Source organism: Heterodontus francisci, unplaced genomic scaffold (genome assembly GCF_036365525.1).
Source record: "Heterodontus francisci isolate sHetFra1 unplaced genomic scaffold, sHetFra1.hap1 HAP1_SCAFFOLD_184, whole genome shotgun sequence".
Classification (NCBI taxonomy): domain Eukaryota; kingdom Metazoa; phylum Chordata; class Chondrichthyes; order Heterodontiformes; family Heterodontidae; genus Heterodontus; species Heterodontus francisci.
Window position 1 is genome coordinate 1,308,247 of NW_027141723.1, and position 5,388 is coordinate 1,313,634.

General features: G+C 41.7%; 1 non-coding gene across 1 annotated transcript; it reads right to left on the reverse strand.

The window, feature by feature from the left end:
* Positions 1-213: 213 nt before the first annotated feature.
* On the reverse strand, positions 214-287 carry trnat-ugu (transfer RNA threonine (anticodon UGU)). Its single transcript has one exon. It is a non-coding gene; the product is annotated as a tRNA-Thr (tRNA).
* Between the last annotated feature and the right edge of the window lie 5,101 nt (positions 288-5,388).

Genomic DNA, 5,388 nt, shown 5'->3' on the forward strand with positions numbered 1-5,388 from the left:
TTGAATGCAACTGTGAACAAATTTGTATCAAAGAAGTTGCCTTTGAAATATCAGGACTGAATTTCTGCACAAGGAGGAACAGCCATTCCAAACTCACATCCTTCACAAGGCTGTGACGAAAATTCATCATGTAATTTGAATTCTCACTTAAAGTTCAGTAGACACAGATGGAAGCGATTGATGAGGTAACTTCGACATCACAAATGTGAAACAAGGCTCTACTGGGAATTGAACCCAGGATCTCCTGTTTACAAGACAGGTGCTTTAACCAACTAAGCTACAGAGCCAGATGTTGTTAAAGTTAAAATCAGAGGAGTACACTAGTTATTCTCATATAATAACAATATCAAAGCAAAATACAGCAGATGCAGGAAATCTCAAATAAAAACAAGAAATGCTGGAAATACTCATCAGGTCTGGCAGCATCTGTGCAGAGAGAAGCAGAGTTAACGTTTCAGGTCAATGACCCTTCTTCAGACCCTTCTATATATTCTCATCCCACTTCTCCACAGGTCACAACATATATTTTAACGTTTCCCACTTCCTGAAACAGTCAATCATTTACTCTATTCTTCCCAGAATAGAAGACACTGACCAGGTTTCTTTAATGAACAGCAAAATTATCAGCTTATTACAGAACAAGTTTTAACTAGTCATGAAATAAAGCATAAATACACAGGTAGAAATTTTAAAAGTTCCCTTTTTACCTTAACCAACATTGAAAGCCCCTTTCTTCCTACAGCCCCACACATGCACACATACATACACCGGTTAACTGAAAAAAAAAGAATTATTTTTTACAATTCTGAGTTCTGTTAAAGACAAAAACAACACTTTGGCTGATTACTTGTTCATTCCTGAAGAAAACAGCAGATGAGATATGTTGTTCCAAAACTGGCATACAGTCTAACTTCTGAGTGTGCGTAGACAGGTCACTAGGGTCTTTTAGAACAGTTTTTTAGAGGCAGTGTTGAAAATTAATTTTAGCAGGCTTTCTTCAAAGACAGGAGAAGAGATGAATTGACACAGTGAAGTTCTCAGGGTCTTTTCAAGATTTGCTGCAAAACAACGTGGGTTGTGATCTTCTCTCCTTCCTTGACACTTCTTCAGGCTAACTTTATCAGCTGCTCACTCCAGAAGGTAAAACACAATGACTGCTACAAATAAAAGCTTGTGATTGTTCTGCCCTCTTCGGTGAGTGCTGCTGCTGCCGGGTTTGTCCAATCAAGAGGCGCAACTGACTTCTCTGTCCACATGTCCCCCTGTTACCAGGGTTTCTGTTCTACATTCAACTTGAGTCATGTGACAACCAGTAAACATAGTTGTCAAATTAATACTTTCAGTACCCTCTTGAAAAAGAACTGGTCTGACATTTATTAAGTTTGACGATGAATTCCTCAAAAAAAAATTTCACAAAAAAAAAATCAAAATCACTTCCATAACATCATGTACTTTCCCTGAGCTACAGGTTATTGCAAGTCTCTCTGGCTGTGTTTATTTTTGTTGATTTTGCACTCAGGTTCTTTCTGAATCCATGTGTTTGCAGAACTTTGTCAGTGAGAAACATGGAGATATGCTTAAAGATTTCCCTGCAAATTATTCATATCTCCGTCTTTCTCCGAACTTTGTAGAAATACATTAATGTGGGAATCAGACACATCAGGGCATCAAACCTCTCCATTAAGCATTGAAAGGTGACAGTGTTTATTGTGACGGGGTTCCATTTATTCAGACACATCTGGTATAAAAGTGCTCAAGAAATGATTCACACAGGTAATGTATTTGTATATTATGTGCATGACATAATGACGCAAATAAACAATTCCTTGCACTTGCCACGCTTGGTGTATATTTTCTCTGCTGATGCCCCCTGAATATATTGGAGAAAATGGTGATGAGGATGAGATAAAAGTCCGTAAATATAGGCAGCAAACAGCAGCAGGGACTGCAGTGAACAGGATCAGCTAGCTCCTGGTGACCTACCTGCTCGGATGGTTGAGATTTTAGGTGGATTGTGTGAAGCCTGGGCCACAGAATGTCTCTTCAGTTGAATGAGATACCGCAGGGTCTTCCTGTGCATCTGATTCAAATTGCTTATTTGGGACAATATGGCTGCACACATATGGGATACATCGGAAGGTGAGGAACTTATGAGAGGGCTTGAGAACCATTCAGTTCATATATTGAAAGAATGGACATGTTTTTCAGAGCTAATAACATTTTGGAATTTGAAGGTGAAAGTGCAGAGGTCAAGGCAATTCTTGAGGGCAAGAAAGCTATTTTGCCAATGGAAATTAGCCTGGAAGTGTATGACCAGCTAACAAAGCTTCCTGCTCCCATCAAGGCAAAAGATGTGCCATTCAAAACAATCATCACCAAGTTGGAGGAACATTTCAACCTGAACCCACTAGAGATCACGGCAAGCTAGAAATTTGGAAGCAGAAATCAGAAAAGTAGTGAAACAGTTGGTGAGTACATTGTGGCATGAAGAATTTATCACTACATTGCAACTTTGGCATATTCTTAGACCGTGCATTATGAGACAGATTTGTGCTTATATTGGTGGATGAGAAAAGATACTAAACACACAAAATCTCACATTCGAGCTCGCATGTAAGATTGCTCTTTCCATGGAGATTGCATCAAAGAATGCTCGAGAATTTCATCCTGTGCCAGTGATTGTAACACACTTCAGGGGAACTTAAAAAAACTGGTAAAATGCGCTTTCACATGGCAGATAAAATTTACACAGAGAATTGTGAAGAGATACAATTTGGGAGGAAGAATAAGGAGAGGCCATATAAATGAAATGTTACAATTCTAAAGTGGGTGCCGGAACAGAGAGACAATGTACACTAATCTTAGAAGGTTTGAAAGGCTTCTAAGAGCAAACAGGACACTTGGCTTTATTAACAGAGACATATAGTAAAAGCAAATAAGTTATGATAAACCTTTATAAAATAATGGGTCTGAATGGCCTACTCCTGTACCTCCACAGAAAGCTTCCATTCCAGGTTTGCACACTCTCGTCAGGATCACTCTCCACATATCCCGCCACTCCAGGCTCGGACACCCTCTTCAGGATCACTTTCCATAGATCCCACCAAACCACGCATGGATATCTCCCTCATGATCCGATCACAGGTCCTTCATCCTGCCACATCCAGTCATGAATGATGGTGGACAATTAAATAACTAACCAGATGAGGAGGCTCCAAAAAATCCCCATCCTCAATGATGGTGGAGCCAAAGCTGAATCATTTACAACCATCTTCCATCAGAAATTGCTCAGTGGATGATTCATCTCGGCCTCCTGAGGTCCCCAGCATCACAGTTTCCAGTCTTCAGCCAATTTGATTCACTCCACATGATAGCAAGAAACAACTGAAGTCACTCGATACAGCAATGACAATAGGCCCTAACAACATCCCGGCTCTAGTACTGAAGTTTTGTGCTCCAGAACTAGCTGCGCTCTCAGCCACACTGTTCCAGTTGAGCTACAACACAGGCATCTACCCAACAATGTGGAAAATTGCCCAAGTGTGCCCACTCCATTAAAAAAAAGCAGGACAAATCCAATCTGACCAATTACCACCCCATCAGTCTCCTATCAATCATCAGCAAAGTGATGGAAGATGTCATCAACAGTGCTATCAAGCACCAGACACTTAGCAATAATCTGCTCATCAATGCTCAGTTTAGGTTCTGCCAGGGTTCCTCGACTCCAGGCAAATACTTGGCAGGTAGAGTATAATGTGGGAAAATGTGAGGTTATCCACTTTGGTAAGAAGAATGGAAAAGCAACATATTATTTAAATTGCGAGAGACTACAGAATCATGCGGCATAGAAGGATCTGGGTGTCCTCGTACATGAATCACAAAAAGTTACCATGCAGGTACAGCAAATAATTAGGAAGGCAAATGGAATGTTGCCCTTTATTTCAAGGGGGATGGAGTATAAAAGTAGAGAAGTCTTGCTGCAAATGCACAGGGTGTTGGTGAATACACACCTGGAGTACTGTGTACAGTTTTGGTCTCCTTATTTAAGGAGGGATATACTTGCATTGGAGGCAGCTCAGAGAAGATTCACTGGATTGATGCCTGTGATGAAGTGGTTGTCTTATATGGAGAGTTGATCAGGTTGGACCTATACTCATTGGAGTTAAGAAAAATGATAGGTGATCGTATTGAGACATATAAGATTTTGAGGAGGCTTGACAGGGTGGATGCTGAGAGGATGTTTCCCCTCATGGTGGAATTTAGAACTAGGGGACACAGTTTCGGAATAATGGTCTTCCATTTCAGAAGGAAATGAGGAGGAATTTCTTCTCTCAGAGAGTCATTAATCTTTGGAATTCTGTACCGCAGAGAGAAGTGGAGGCTGGGTCATTGCATGTCTTCAAGACTGAGTTTGACAGATTTTTATCCACAAGGAAGTCAAGGGTTATGGGGGGCAGGCAAGAAAGTGGGGTTGAGGCCATGATCAGGTCAGCCATGATCCTATTGAATGGTGGAGCAGGCTCGAGGGGCCAAATGGCCTACTACTGCTAATATTTCTTCTGTTCTTATTTTTTATTGCAGCTTGGTTCAAACAGACACAAAAGAGTGGAGTTCTAGAGGAGAGGTGAGAGTGATTACCCTTGAGTGAGTGTGGCATCAAGGATCCCGAGCTAAATTGAAGTCAATGAGAATCAGGGGGAAAACTCTCCACTTGGTGGAGTCATACCTCGCACAAAGCAAGATGGTTGTGGTTAGTGGAGGCCAATCATCTCAGCCCAGGACATTGCCTCAGGAGTTTCTCAGGGTAGTGTCCTCAGCCCAAACATCCTCAGCTGTTTCATTGATCACTTTCCCTTCAACATAAGTCAGAAGTGGGAATTTTCGCTGATGACTCACAACTCCTCAGATACTGAAGCAGTCTGTGCCCACAAGCAGCGAGACCTGTACAAACTTCAGGCTTGAGCTGATAAGTGACAAGCAACCTTCTGGCCACACAAGTGCTAAGCAGTGAACATCTCGATTGAGAGAGAATCAAACCATCTACCTTTTGATATTCAGCAGCATAATCATCACTGAATCCCCCACCATCAACATCTTGGGGGTTATCATTGACCAGAAACTAAACTGGACCAGTCACACCTATGTTGCAGCTATAAGTGCAGTTCAGAGATTAGGAATTCTGCAGCAAGTATCTTGCGTCCTGACACCTCAAATCCTGTCCACCATGTACAAGGCACAAGTCAGGAGTGGGATGGAATACATCCCACTCAACAACACTCAAGAAGCTCAACACCATCCAGGAGAAAGCAGCCCACTTGATCAGCACCTAACCCACCACCTTAAACATTCACTTCCTCCACTACCAGTACACAGTGGCTGCAGTGTGTA